Genomic DNA, 16,370 nt, shown 5'->3' on the forward strand with positions numbered 1-16,370 from the left:
ACGAGAGAACTCTCGTAAGAGAACGTACTCGGTTACTAACGTAACCTCGGTTCTCTCTAGAAGAGGGAACGAGTACTGCGTTCTCTGCCGTGCGTACGATTCACTCTGGTTCGCTTCGGCGATGAAATAAATCAGGTGAGTCAGCCTTTTCGAGCTCCCTTTATAGGGCTGGGCCACACCCATTTCGGTGGGAAGTGGCAAAGAGGGCGCGCTCGATAGGCTTGTGCAGTTGCCGCAGAGCAGGCAATGAGCGAGCGAGCCGTCTCGCCTATGGCTGTGTGCTGCTGCAAATGCGCTTTACAATAATTCAAAATTAAGGATAATTTTTTGCTTCAGTATTTCGTGAAAACAGACTTTTCCCGTAGCGTCTTAGCTAAGACGCAGTACTCGTTCCCTCTTCTAGAGAGAACCGAGGTTACGTTAGTAACAGAGTACGTTTTTATTATGGGAAGCAAAATATTTAATGCAACGCAATACAATGATGACTGAGAAATTAACAAATAAACATTCCCCAAAAGCCTGACAGCTTTTTCTAAAAAGTGATAAACTTAATCTGCTTTTGTCCAATAAGTGTTCATCTTGAAGAATTACTAACAATTAAAAAGTACCAAAGATGTATAAAAGGCTTTTTACTTCCTAAAAAAGTCAGTAAAACAAGAGAAAGCATTTTGTATCAAGTTTTGATCATGCTTATACAGTAATTTAGAGAGCTTACAAATTATTAATAAAAGTATTAAACATTATACAGTAGGCTTTATATGGTTTAATGAAACAATCAAGAACTACAAAGCTGCTGTAAGATATTTAACTTTTCACAGTTTTTACTTTAAAAAAAGTTATATATCACTTAGGTACTGATGTAGAAAACTAATTAGCTATAACAATTTAATTTAATTTAATTTCATCCTCTGTGTAATGACACACAGCACACTTGCAGCACAGTTTGATATCCTAAGCAACAGTTTTCCAAAGCCTGTCAAATCTTCCTGTGAGAAATCCAGAGAATATATACAAGAGTAATGCAAGAGGAAAAAATATTGAGGCAAGCGAGCTATCCGTACAGAAATAAACAAATCTCTTGTGAGTATGTACCTGCAGGATGTTTTTGTGCACTGAGCCATGCTGAATCCAGCGAGCCCAGATAGAGCGAGGAGGGACTAATACATTTCAAACCAGGATTGTGCCTGTCTGACATCTGACTGACGGACAGTCTGACTGACAGCATACCCTGGGAGCAATGGGCCATCTATCTGTGCAGTAATGGGCCGTCATGCACCTGAAGTGAATTCATGCTGGATTTCATCAAATTAGGATGTAAGGTATCGAAACTGCAAGCTAACATTGCTAACTGATGTTTCAGATAACATACTCACACTTGTACATTCATGCATATGTATGCACAAGCGCAAAAAACACACGGATAACAGCAGATGTTGGGCAGTTGTGATTTAAATTCAATGCTCAGACAAATCTATTAGCGAAGCATACTAAAAAGGGATAGAAAGAAATCCTTAGAATTCAAATATAATTGAGAAAACCTGCAGCCTGAATAAAATAAATTAGAGTTGGTACAAAGGTTAGCTGACTTGAATAATTCATTCCTATTAGCTTGCTGAACCAAAATAAACCTGTCCCTGATCTCTGGTGATAAAACAAATTCATTCTGACTGAAATGTCCTCGGCTATTCCAAATACACTGTTATTTGTCTATGCTCTATTGTTACTTTTCACTAAACGCTTCATATATAAATGTATATAACTCGAAATCCATCCTCTGACACCACTTTACTTAATTGCTCAACATGATTTAAATATTTACTCATGCAGGATTAGTTTTGTTTAAAATAAACCTTAATTGACTTACAGGTAAGACATGCTTCCACAATGACATGCTTGAAGAGGGTCATTGCCAGACGTCTTATCAGTGCAATGGTCAATTAGCATTCAGTGATCTGACTGACAACATGAAATGATATCTAATTAATCGATGCGATTCCTTAGAATCGTTATGGAGCCTTTTTTTTTACCTTGAGATAGATAGATAGATTCAAACTAATTATTTCTTCCTATAGGAGTGCTATTTGCTTTAGTACAACTAGAAAACTAGAAAACATGTTTATTTATGGCATGTCATTTAACTTTTTCCAGTCTAAGACTATTAAAGAGACAGGTACGGTTTCTTAGAATGCAAATTTTACTGTTGTCGGGTATTTATGTGTGATATTAAGGGTTCTATAAGCCCCGTTTTGGAATATGTACATTTTTCCTTTTTTCCTTCCTAAATTGACAAACAAAAAAGTAGATGCCAGACATCACATCTGGATGGATGGATGAATGGATGTTGTGATCTGCGCACTGACTCGCTATGTTTAACATTCAGTCAGCAGTAAAGCGGTATCTCTGAATAGCATTTAGTGGGCTAAATGAATTGGATGGGGGATCTGGGACCATTTAAGTCATTGCTGGGCATTGCAACGCATTGCATATATATATATATATATATATATATATGCACACACTCTCACTGACTTGCAATCTCTTGTGCATATCCCTTCATCCTGATTGATTTTTTGAGCTCCATTGGTACATAGATTCTTGATAAATTAAAATACTTTTTTATGTGCTATGCTGTTGAAATAGTCTTATTATGCAAGCTTATGTCAACAGCAATATTTCAGACATTTTATTACTCAAATTTATCTTTTCACTAGTTAATGAAATATATTTGCATTAATGTAAAACTTTTTTTTTAATTTTGAATACAATTTAAAGATAACTAAGCAAAAATCTAATCCTTTTAAACTATTCCTTTTAATGTTCAGATTTTGTTTTTTACTCACATTTTATTTTTCTTGTTCACTTATGTATGTGTGCTTAATGTATTTGTGATATAAATAAGTTTGCTTTTATTTCAATAACCATACAAGTAAATTAAATTAAATTCAATTTTATTTGTATAGTGCTTTTTAAGATTCAAATCGTTGAAAAGCAACTTTACAGAAAATGTATGTTTACATAATATTTAGTAGTAGCTTATCAGTGGTGACTGGAAAAATCAATTAAAGACGGAATCGAACAGATAACAAACACTATTACAGTTTTTCTCAGTCGCTTTGGTACATTTCTCGAATCATTCTTGAGATTTGCAAAACAGTAAGTGCATTTCTCAAAACAACTCGTACAAATAGCAAAACACCATGGATTACCTGCAAAAGCCAGTCTCTTGCTCATCTCTCAAAAATAAATATCTGTGTCAATGAACATGTCAGTGCCATCAGAATGACAAGTCCTTGTGTCATAGTTTATGGATAAGACAGTCAAAATGCTTAGTCATGTTGTCAATATAACAGTGTACTTTGGAGGGATGTTCCGATGTAAACTATGGCAACATTTTAGATGACACTTACTGTATTGAACAGTATGCCATATGCTTATGTATGCCATATATATATTTCAAAGGTAAAAATTTACACATTACTGTATGTGGGGTATTGATTGAAAGAGATTGTACCAGCTTCGAGTACCAGCAAGCGCCGGCAGGGGTGCCGGGGGTATGGCTCCGAGACGCAGCATCTCGTTCCCTCGAGGAACTAGGGTTACATACGTAACCTAGAGACGTTCCTCTTCAGGAACTCGAGCTGCGTCAAATGCGCTTTGGGGAACGAGTACCAACGCCGCCAGACTGCCAAACCCCTGCCTAGTGTGTATCCGAAGAGCACAGCTTAGGTACAAGAGGACAGAAGCGCCTGGAGTGACTGGCATATCTAGGCCATAGAATTTAACAAACGTAGAGGGCGTGGACCACTCCACAGCATTGCAGATGTCCAGCATGGATACACCTGCTAGGAAGGCCTTGGAGGCCGCCATACCCCGGGTAGAGTGAGCCTTGGCTCCCGACAGCGGCGGACGACCAGAGGTCTCATAGGTGGCGTTGATAGCCTCGACTATCCAATGACTAATAGTCTGCTTAGAAGCAGGATAACCCCTCATGGGGGGACCATAGCATACAAGCAATTGGTCAGTTTTTCTCCACAGGGCAGCTCTGTGGACGTTTGCATCCAGCGCTCGAACTGGACACATACAATTTAGCTTCGCTTGGTCGGGCTCCCGGAAGGGAGGAGGACAGAAGGCCTGCAGCACTACAGGTCGTGGTGTAACAGAGGGAACCTTGGGAACATATCCCGCTCGAGGGTATATGAACGCTTTGGTAATGCCAGGTGCAAACTCAAGATAAGTGGGGGCCACAGAGAGGGCCTGAAGATCTCCTACTCTCCGCAGAGAGGTGATAGCCAACAGAAAGGAGGTTTTAAATGTAAGATGTCTGAAATATCTTGAATGGGTTCAAACGGGGGTTTGCACATTGCCTCTAACACCTCAACCAAGTCCCACGGGGGAATACGGGACTGTACTGGAGGTCTCAGCCTCAGCGCTCCGCGGAGGAAATGTGTAACTAGGGGGTGTCTTCCCAGAGACTGGTCATCGAGAAGAGCGTGGTAGGCCGCAATGGCCGCCACGTAAACCTTCAGCGTGGAGTGGGTCAACCCTGCAGAGGGCCTAGTCTGTAGAAACTCCATAACTGTTCCAACTGGGCAGTTTGCTGGGTCTAGCTGGCGGTCTCTGCACCATGAGGTGAAGAGTTTCCACCTCAGGGCGTACAGTTTCCTCGTTGAGGGAGCTCTGGATTGGAGGAGGGTCTCAACAACCTCAGTTGAGAGACCAGCTGCTAACAGTTGTGCCCCCTCAGGGGCCACACCCACAGCTTCCACAACTCCGGGCGAGGGTGAATTATTGTGCCCTGCGCCTGTGAGAGTAGGTCTGTCCTGATCGGTATCTCCCATGGAGAGCCGTCGAGGAGCGAGACCAGGTCTGCGAACCATACTCGGCCCGGCCAGAATGGGGCTACTAATAACAGACGGACCCCGTCCCGGCGTACTCTCGCCAGAACTCCCGGGAGCAGAGCAATAGGGGGAAAGGCGTACAGACGAAGCCTTTGCCAGGTCTGTACCATAGCGTCCAGTCCCAGAGGAGCTGGATGAACTAGAGAGAACCAAAGGGGACATTGTGATGTCTCTTGAGTCTTGATGTCAAAAAGGTCTACTTGAGCCCTGCCAAATACTCTCCATATCTGCTTCACCACCTCTGGGTGAAGCCTCCATTCCCCGGGCCTCGGCCCCTGCCTCGACAGTATGTCTGCTCCCATATTTACTTTCCCAGGAATATATACTGCTCTTAATGAGAGGAGTTTGCTCTGGGACCACACCAGGATCTGGTGCGCCAGCTTATACAAAGGGCGCGAATGCAGACCTCCCTGGTGGTTGATGTAAGAGACCACCGATGTGTTGTCGGTGCGCACCAACACATGGTGACCCCTTAGGTCTGGGAGGAAGTGCTTCAGTGCACGATAAATTGCTAGCATTTCTAGACAATTGATATGCCATGTTAGATGGCGACCGCTCCACAGACCACGGGCAGGGTGGCCACTCATGACTGCACCCCAGCCGGTGAGAGATGCGTCCGTCGCTAGTACTACACAGCGACAAGGAGCTCCCAGCACCGTGCCCTGATTCAAGAACCAAGGTTTCTTCCACATGTCCAAGGCACGGAGGCAGCGCCGCGTGACCTTGATAGTGCGAAGTAGATTGCCCCTCGGGGAAAATCCCTTGGTCTTGAGCCACCACTGTAGGGGTCTCATGTACAGCAGGCCAAGAGGTATCACATGGACGCAGCTGCCATCAGACCCAACAATCTCTGAAATTGTTTGACAGTAAGTGACTGGCCTTCTCTGACTCTCTCGACTGAGATGAGGATCGACTCGATACGAGCAGGGGACAATCGTGCCTGCATCACGGTCGAATCCCATACTACGCCTACATAGGTGGTTCTCTGAACCGGAGAAAGTACACTCTTTTTGGCGTTCAGTCTCAAACCCAGCTCCCCCATATGTGCGAGAACGACATCTCGATGCCGAGCCACAACCTGCTCTGACTGAGCTAAAATCAACCAATCGTCGATATAGTTGAGAATCCGGATGCCCTGCATGTGCAGGGGGACCAGAGCTGCGTCTACACATTTTGTGAACGTGAGAGTGCAAGGCCGAAGGGAAGTACTCGATATTGGTAAGCTTCGCCCCTGAAAGCGAACCTCAGAAACTTCCTGTGTTGTGGAAGGATGGATATGTGGAAGTATGCATCTTTGCGATCTATTGTGACAAACCAGTCCTCGGACCTGATCTGAGCTACAATATGCTTGATTGGGAGCATTCTGAACTTCAATCTCATAACTGAACGATTTAAGAACCTCAAGTCTATAATCGGACGCAACCCCTCATCCTTCTTTGGAACTATGAAATACCGGCTGTAAAATTCGGACTCCCTGTCTTGAGGAGGGACCACCTCAATGGCCTCCTTCTCTAATAGGGTTTTCACTTCCTGTTCCATAACCAGACCCTGCCTGGGGCCGACTATCGTCGGATGACCCCATTGAATATTGGCAGCGCAGAGCCGAACTGCGCCCTGGAACACTGGCAGGGTTGGCAGACCGGCCCCCAGAGGGCGCTGAGGCGAGACGGGCACCGTGTACTGCGATGTGTACCGCTCTACCCCAGCAGAGGCTGCCCTCTGAAACCCTGGGCTTCTGGCGTCAGGGTTTCTTGGCCGAGGACTTCTTAGCTTCTATGACTGCCCTGAGATCTTGTTTGGGCCTAGAAGACCTCGGCCGAGAGCATCGCTGGGACTCTCGTTCCCGATGCGGAGGAACACGAGAGGCGACTCTCTGTTTTTGTGCCTCGCGGTATGAGGAGCTAGGGTGCGGCTGGGGCATCTCCCGCCCAGATAGGCTGGATCGGGGCGTCCATGAGGCAGACCCTGTTCCGCTCTTTCATATCGGACAGGGTTAACCATAAGTGCCTCTCCGCGGCCACCATAGCTGCCATGGACCGCCCAATCGCTCGGGCGGTCTCCTTGGTGGCGCGGAGGGAGAGATCAGCGGTCCTTCTTAACTCAGATATATCATGTGACTTGATCTCCTCTCCCTCGTCTAGCTCCTTAAGCAGGTCGGCTTGGTACGCCTGTAACACCGCCATGGTGTGCAGACATGCAGCAGCCTGACCTGCAGCCGCATACCCTTTGCCCACCAAAGCCGATGTTGTTCTGAGTGGCTTTGAGGGCAGTGCTGGGGCCTTCAGAGACAATGCCGCACCGGGGGACTGATAGCTCGCGAGCGTCTGTTCCACCCGGGGCATCGCTCTATAGCCGTGCTCTACCATCCCCACCACATTTCCATAGTAATCAGACGAGGGGATGTACAGTCGTGGCCAAAAGTTTTGAGAACAGGCCATCTTCCAAAAGTCTTCGCCTCACTGTGCGTGCAGATGCGCTCACACCTGCCTGCTGCCATTCCTGAGCAAGCTCTGCAGTGGTGGCATTCCGATCCCGCAGCTGAATCCTCTTTAGGAGACGATCCTGGCACTTGCTGGACTTTCTTGGACGCCCTGAAGCCTTTTTTACAAGAATTGGTCCTCTTTCCTTGAAGTTCTTTATGATCCTATAAATTGTTGATTTAGGTGCAATCTTAGTAGCCACAATATCCTTGCCTGTGAAGCCATTTTTATGCAACGCAATGATGGCTGCACGCGTTTCTTTGCAGGTCACCATGGTTAACAATGGAAGAACAATTATTTCAAGCATCACCCTCCTTTTAACATGTCAAGTCTGCCATTCTAACCCAATCAGCCTGACATAATGATCTCCAGCCTTGTGCTCGTCAACATTCTCACCTGAGTTAACAAGACGATTACTGAAATGATCTCAGCAGGTCCTTTAATGACAGCAATGAAATGCAGTGGAAAGGTTTTTTTGGGATTAAGTTAATTTTCATGGCAAAGAAAGAGGGACTATGCAATTCATCTGATCACTCTTCATAACATTCAGGAGTATATGCAAATTGCTATTATAAAAACTTAAGCAGCAACCAATTTCCAATATTTATGTAATTCTCAAAACTTTTGGCCACGACTGTAGAGGCGGGCCGAGAATGGGCGTTTCCACGACCTGGCGATCTCATCATGCAGGTCGGGAAAGAATGGAAAGCCCCGACTGGGAGGTGGCTGGCGAAGCTGACGCCAGCTGTGCGGCACGTGCTTTTATAGCTTCCTGGTCGCTTACGTCATCCCGCCTGTGCCGTCACGCTCTTCCATTGGACTGATTACACACGATATTCAGAGTCGCTCATGCTAAGCGCATTCCACAAAGCGCATTTGACGCAGCTCGAGTTCCTGAAGAGGAACTATATTATACATTTTGAGCAACATGACATTAGCAACTGATAATGTAGGAGACCGCAGATAAATGTGCGTAATCAATTGCATGAATGTACAAAAGCAATCGCAACTTGTTCAAAAGAATGACAAACTGGTTTTGTGATGTGTATAAATGACTAGATGATGTGGAGGTTGTACGTAACAAAAAAAGTAGTTTTGAGAATTTCATTTCTGATTTGAGAAATGCACCAAAGTGACTGAGAAAAACTGTAACAGCAATTATTATGATGCAATCAATCGTATAGAAACATTTTTTAGTTCTGTATGTTGTATCAGGGTTCAGACTTCGCTATCCTTAGTACTACCAAAAGTCCAGAGTTTTGTGACCTTAGGGAGCATGATGGATTGTAGCATGGTAGAAGACTATTTAAGTACGCAGGAGCTAAACCATTAAGGGCCTTATAGGTAAGAAATAATATTTTGTAACTGATACGGAAATTAATAGGTAGCCAGTACAGAGAATCTAAAATTTGGGTAATATGATCATATTTTCTTGACCTGGTAAGGACCCTAGCTGCTGCATTTTGGACTACCTGTAACCTGTCACGAATGCATGAACTTGCTTTTCTGCATCAGAAACAGGTAACATCTTTCATAGCTTTGCAAAGTTTTGAAGATGGTGTTTTTGTAACATAAGAAATATGATTTTAAAAATACAAGTTGTTGTCTATATATAACACCTAGATTTTTGACTGTAGAGGAAGTAACAATACATCCGTCTTATTGCAAATTGTAATCTACGAGATTCTGTGTACTGTTTTTTGGTCTAATAAGTAAATTCTCAGTCTTATCCGAATTTAAAAGTAGAAAATTATTGGTCATCCAATCTTTTACATTTTTAACACACTCTGTTAGCTTAGATAATTTAGAAGTTTCATCTGGTCTTGTTGAGATATATAGTATCATCAGCATAACAGTGGAAACTAATACCATATTTTCTAATAATATTACCAAGGGACAACATGTATATTGAAAATAGCAGATGACCTAGGACAGATCCTTGTGGCACTCCATATTTTACTGGTGATGAATGAGATGACTCCCCATTTAAATAAACAAAGTTGTAGCGATTGAACAATTGCAGTTTCTTTGCTATGGTGGGGCCTGAAACCTGACTGAAATTCTTCATACAGATAATTTTTTGCAGGAAGGAGCACAATTGAGCAGACAACAAAAATTTTTAGTTGTGGTTTCTTAATAAAAGGCTTAATAACCACTAGCTTGACTGGTTTTGGGACGTGACCTAAAGATAACGACGAGTTAATAATATTGAGAAGTGATTCTTCTGCTACAGATAACAACATTTTCTGTAATTTAGTGGGTACAGGATCTAATAGACATGTTGTTGGTTTAGATGCAGTGATAAGTTTATTTAGCTCTGCCTGTCCTTGTAAAGCACTGCAGTTTATCTTTGAGTGCGATGAATAAAGCTGAAGTATTATATGCTGTAGAATCTACATTTGTTATTGTATTTCAGATGTTATCTATTTTATCAGTGAATAAATTAATAAAGACATTTCTATTAAACTGTGAGGAAATATTTAGATTGGGTGGCATCTGGTTGTATGTTAATTTAGCTACTGTAACCGTGGATTTTGTATTTATTTATTTTTTTCTGTCAGTGATTTTGTGGATATGCCTGGCCCTGACAGTTTTTAGAGCATGTCTATAGCTAGACATACTGTTTTTCCACCCAATTCTAAAAACTTCCAAGTTAGTTTTTCTCCATTTGAGCTCAACACTACGAGTTTCTTTCCTGAGAGAGTGGGTATTAATGTTGTACCATGGCAAAGTACTTTTTTCTCTAATCTTTTCCAGTTTGATGGCAGCAACAGATTCTAATGTATATTAGAGAAGATAGTGCCCATGTTGCTAGTCATTTCGTCTAGTTCATATGTGTTTATGGGTACACAGAGCAGTTGAGATAAATCAGACAGGTTATTTGTGAATCTCTCTTTGGTGGCTGTAACAATAGTTCTGCTCAGACGATAACACGGTGCCAGGGGCAGAGTGTGACCAAAATATCTACCTGGAAATTTTGTAGACCACCGGCCCTCGGTGGTCAAAAAAAAATTAAATAATAAAATGCTACAAAAAAATATACTACTAACGTCATAGAACCCTTGCAAAATTAATTTATATATATTAAGAAAGCAACCGCTTTCACATCTATGGTTAGATTGATTTGTTTAGATACAGTGAAATGTTACCTTGACAACGCCACATCATGTTTAAGTTTTTGTTCTATGCGTTCTACGGAGTTATATACAGATCTATGGAGAATATATTAAATATATTTATTGTGTTCCCATTTGGTCAAATAGCAAAGAAAAAACTGTGTAGTTTTTTCACAACTTTCAAAAAGAGGAAAAAAATTGCGAGAGATGGGTAACGGCAGTCAGAAGAGAAAAATATATGTCAATTTGTCATCACTCCCACAGACGCTGTATTAGAAACCCTTACAGCAGCAGTTTTTTGTACATTTATGAAAAGGTAATATAATTTAAAGTATAGTGATATAAATGTAAATACATATTTAAAAATAATGAAAATATAAAAAACTTTCCAGGATTTATGCTGATGATGACTGTTAAAACACGTCATCATCACCCTGTTGAAAAGGGTCCATTTTCACTGTGACACGAAACCTTGCTCGTTAGCTTCTGCTAGTGTTAATGTCATAATCCGTATACACTTAACATAGCAGCAGCAGCAAAGGGAAGTTACTCATTTTAAAACTAGGAAATCTGCCAACCACTGAAGGACAAATTCAAGAGTCACTCAATGGTAAACTATTCATTTGTCTCATATTATTCCAGAGCTACTTTCAAATTTCACAAGCTTTTGCCTGGCTGGTAGCTGGTGCTAATTCCCATCTGTGCCTAGCTTAGACGACATGTGCTTCAGTTTATTTCACCTGTAGTATCTTTGCTAGTTGATGCCCGGAAATTGTCTGTTATTTTGGAGCATTTCATTGCCTCCCCCTTCATATATTTTTTTTCCTTTTGAGTCTGATCTTCTCCAGGCCACCTTTCAGTTTTCTTTTTTGCCTTTCCATCATTTAACTCACTCACACGGACGTTAGACTTCCAAAACGTGACGAGGAAAAAGAGGTGTTCGGCAGCTTTTTACACCAAAGGCCGACAGGCTATGCCATTTAGGGAGGGGCTGCTCACTGACCCCCCTATATTTTTGAAAATCCTAGACATGGTTGGACCTGCCAAATGGGCTGAGCAGTTTTATATACTGTGTTGAGAAGAGAGGCTGCACAGTTTGACCAGCGGGAAGCGAATAACTCACAATGTATAGCTATTATCAGACCAGATCAAAACACTACCAGCCCACCGGGAAAAGTCCAGACTCTCCTGATTGCCGCTCCGCTACTGCGTGGTGCCATATAGTTAAAATCAGTAATATGCAGCATGCGCGATCGATACAAGAAAATGGTCAGTAACATCATCACTTTGAGGTACAATAACTATATCAGTAAGTATCAGTAACTATATCAATTATATACAATATAATTAAGTCTAGCATATGATTCAAACGATAAGTGGGCCCGGTTACATTTTGCGTGACTCCAAAAGAGTTTATTAGGTCAGTAAACGCAAGTCCTAATGCATTATTTGTATTATCAAAGTGAATGTTAAAATTACTGACAATTAGCACTTTATCAACAGTATCCAATAGGTGTGAGAGGAAATCTGCAATTTTTTTAGAAAGTCTGTATATGGCCCTGCTGTTCTATACACAGTAGAGATACAATAGATTTCTTTTGCATATCTGACAGTGTAACTTTAAGCAGAAGTATTTATAATGAGTTAAACCTGTATCCTGTTTTCTGGGTAACATTGAAAATATCACTATAAATTGTTGCAACACCTCTGCCATGACCAGTCTAATGGAGCTCATGCTTATAACAGTAGTTTGGTGGAGTAGACTCATTTAGACCAATATAATTATTTGGTTTTAGCCAGGTTTCAGTCAAGCAGATTACATCAAAACTATTATCTGTGATCATTTCATTTACATTAACTGCTTTGGGTGTGAGTGATCTAATGTTTATGAGCCCAAACTTAAAAAAAATTATTTGGTCATTTTACATTTTTCTGGTTTAATCCCAATCATATTTTTTCAAGATTCCGCATTACATTTATATTTTGACCTCACTATTCAGGGAAAAGACACAATCTCAATAGATTGGACAGCGCAAGTACTTCTATTATTTAAGCGGGTAGAAAAAAAGTCATCATAGCTGTTATTTCAGCTTACTAGTCAATATGGAGTGTAGCGTCCTGGAGATGCTGTCTGGCAGGAGTTCTGCTCCAACTCCAACTACTCCCAACCAGAGGTGGAAAGTAACGAATTACATTTACTCGCGTTACTGTAATTGAGTAGCTTTTTTGTGTACTAATACTTTTTAAAGTAATTTTTTAAATTTGTAATTTTACTTTTACTTAAGTATATTTTGATTGAAGTATTGTACTTCGCTACATTTTAAAACACATTAATTACTGAGTAAAAATAAATAAATAAATAAATAAATAAATAAATAAATCGCTCCCTGGAAACTACGGCAGTAAATAATGGGCAGGAGGGCAAACTGGCGCTAAAATCACAAGAAAGATGCAGACGGTCAAAACAGGCGTTAGTGGTGCTGACACCGCTGAAAACGAAACCCCGTCATATTCTGAAGTTGAACTCGAAGGAAATGAAGTGAACCCCTGGCCATATGTATGCTCTATTATGCAGTGTAAGCTGTACTTGCCTAGGAAGACCAAACTAGCAGCTTATAAAATCTCGACAAGACATCAACCCTTCGCAAGAATGTAGAGGTAAGCTAAATAATTGCATCGTTGCATTGGTGGTTAAAATGAAGCTTTGACATTTTAGCTAGAGGTTTTGCACAAATTAGCTAAAAAGACCGTGGTGAGGAGTGTGCTATTTTTGTTTTAATGATGTGCGCGCGCATTTATAGTGCGTTCTTTCACTGTGTGATTCAGTCTCCTAAAATGCATTTAGAATGATCACAAAATTGAAGATATAGGGGCAGAAAATTCACATATTTATATAATTTCATATATTAAATCAAAATCACACAAAAAATGCCATCTTTTCCTCCAAAAATCATCATGAATATATACATATATATATAACAGTTCAGTAAACAAGTTAATTAAGAGACTTGCGTTTTAGACACCATATTGCCTTTTTTAGCTCTATTTCTACAACAGAAAATAATTCCAAACACAGTCACCAAAGCACAGTTTTGCGTCTCTGTGCAACGTGACAGTGTTTCGTTCCTGAATGAATCAACCGTTTAAATGATTCGGTTCAATCGCATTGACTCACTTATTAACAGTGACTTGCTGACACATACAGGCCATTTTAATTTCACATTTAAAGTAGGCTATCTTTTGATTTTTTTAAATAATTAATTTCTTATCATTTCAAATGAGTATTCAACATTTTATGTCTTGTATATCAAAACATTATTCATGCATTTGTAACTGCAGGTTAAATGCATTCTTGTCCAGCACTACACAGTGTGATACATCTAAATGCCACTTCCAATGAATCTTCTGCATTTCCTCTGCATTAAAAGATGAGTTTGTTGATACTGATTTCCCTGGCAACAGCCCAAATGTTTTATTATTCTAAATAACTGATTCCTTTAATTAAAAACAACTACAACCCGAATTCCGGAAAAGTTGGGACGTTTTTTAAATTTTAATAAAATGAAAACTAAAAGACTTTCAAATCACATGAGCCAATATTTTATTCACAATAGAACATAGATAACATAGCAAATGTTTAAACTGAGATGCACAAAATGAGCTCATTTCAATTTTGATTTCTGCTACAGGTCTCAAAATAGTTGGGACGGGGCATGTTTACCATGGTGTAGCATCTCCTTTTCTTTTCAAAACAGTTTGAAGACGTCTGGGCATTGAGGCTATGAGTTGCTGGAGTTTTGCTGTTGGAATTTGGTCCCATTCTTGCCTTATATAGATTTCCAGCTGCTGAAGAGTTCGTGGTCGTCTTTGACGTATTTTTCGTTTAATGAAGCGCCAAATGTTCTCTATAGGTGAAAGATCTGGACTGCAGGCAGGCCAGGTTAGCACCCGGACTCTTCTACGACGAAGCCATGCTGTTGTTATAGCTGCAGTATGTGGTTTTGCATTGTCCTGCTGAAATAAACAAGGCCTTCCCTGAAATAGACGTTGTTTGGAGGGAAGCATATGTTGCTCTAAAACCTTTATATACCTTTCAGCATTCACAGAGCCTTCCAAAACATGCAAGCTGCCCATACCGTATGCACTTATGCACCCCCATACCATCAGAGATGCTGGCTTTTGAACTGAACGCTGATAACATGCTGGAAGGTCTCCCTCCTCTTTAGCCCGGAGGACACGGCGTCCGTGATTTCCAACAAGAATGTCAAATTTGGACTCGTCTGACCATAAAACACTATTCCACTTTGAAATAGTCCATTTTAAATGAGCCTTGGCCCACAGGACACGATGGCGCTTCTGGACCATGTTCACATATGGCTTCCTTTTTGCATGATAGAGCTTTAGTTGGCATCTGCTGATGGCACGGCGGATTGTGTTTACCGACAGTGGTTTCTGAAAGTATTCCTGGGCCCATTTAGTAATGTCATTGACACAATCATGCCGATGAGTGATGCAGTGTCGTCTGAGAGCCCGAAGACCACGGGCATCCAATAAAGGTCTCCGGCCTTGTCCCTTACGCACAGAGATTTCTCCAGTTTCTCTGAATCTTTTGATGATGTTATGCACTGTAGATGATGAGATTTGCAAAGCCTTTGCAATTTGACATTGAGGAACATTGTTTTTAAAGTTTTCCACAATTTTTTTACGCAGTCTTTCACAGATTGGAGAGCCTCTGCCCATCTTTACTTCTGAGAGACTCTGCTTCTCTAAGACAAAGCTTTTATAGCTAATCATGTTACAGACCTGATATCAATTAACTTAATTAATCACTAGATGTTCTCCCAGCTGAATCTTTTCAAAACTGCTTGGTTTTTTAGCCATTTGTTGCCCCCGTGCCAACTTTTTTGAGACCTGTAGCAGGCATAAAATTTTAAATGAGGTAATTAAGTGGATAAAAGTGTAACATTTCTCAGTTTAAACATTTGCTACGTTATCTATGTTCTATTGTGAATAAAATATTGGCTCATGTGATTTGAAATTCCTTTAGTTTTCATTTTATTAAAATTTAAAAAACGTCCCAACTTTTCCGGAATTCGGGTTGTAGTTTGAGATTAATAGACCTATCCCAGGGGTGTCAAACTCAGTTCCTGGAGGGCCGTAGCCCTGCAGAGTTTAGTTCTAACCCTGCTCCAGCACACATATCATGTAGTTTTCAAATAAACCTAAATGATTAGATTAGCTGGATCAGGTGTGTTTAATTAGGGTTAAATCTAAACTGTGCAGGACTGTGGCTCTCCAGGAACTGAGTTTGACACCCTTGGTCTGTCCCATTTTTGACTCCCTCCCACTGTTAAAATGTAACTAAGTAATTTTTACTCTGAGTAAATTTTAAATGAGCTACTTTTTACTTTTACTTGAGTAGATTTTTAGACTGGTACTTTTACTTGTACTTAAGTAAAATTTCATTAATGTAATGGTACTTTTACTCAAGTAGAATATTTTTGTACTCTTTCCACCTCTGCTCCCAACCCACGATGATGAGCTGTAATGCTCCTTTCTGAGAGCGAATTGAGGATGGAACTGTGATTTTGATCACATGTTCTGTCATTGATGAGCATTCATATTGCTTTGGGCAATGTTGAAGAAAGGAGTATGATCTGAGTGGTGTTGATATGATATGATTTTGGAGTGTTTTTAAGAGTGGTGTATTTTCTGCAGAGAGCATGCTGAATAAATCCGATTTACATTTTTTGAGAAGGTGATTATTGTTATGCTTTATTGGGTGGTTGTTCTACATGCTTAATGAACAAAGTCCAGCTGGTCCAAAATGCAACAGCAAGAGTTCTCACTAGAACTAGGATTTATGACCATATCAG

General features: G+C 40.9%; 1 non-coding gene across 1 annotated transcript; it reads left to right on the forward strand.

Moving 5' to 3' along the window:
• The first annotated feature begins 15,945 nt into the window (after positions 1–15,945).
• LOC132128806 (small nucleolar RNA U3) lies at positions 15,946–16,160 on the forward strand. The gene has a single exon (XR_009428378.1). It is a non-coding gene; the product is annotated as a small nucleolar RNA U3 (small nucleolar RNA).
• Positions 16,161–16,370: the final 210 nt, after the last annotated feature.

The sequence above is a fragment of the Carassius carassius genome, chromosome 3 (assembly GCF_963082965.1).
Source record: "Carassius carassius chromosome 3, fCarCar2.1, whole genome shotgun sequence".
Lineage (NCBI taxonomy): Eukaryota > Metazoa > Chordata > Actinopteri > Cypriniformes > Cyprinidae > Carassius > Carassius carassius.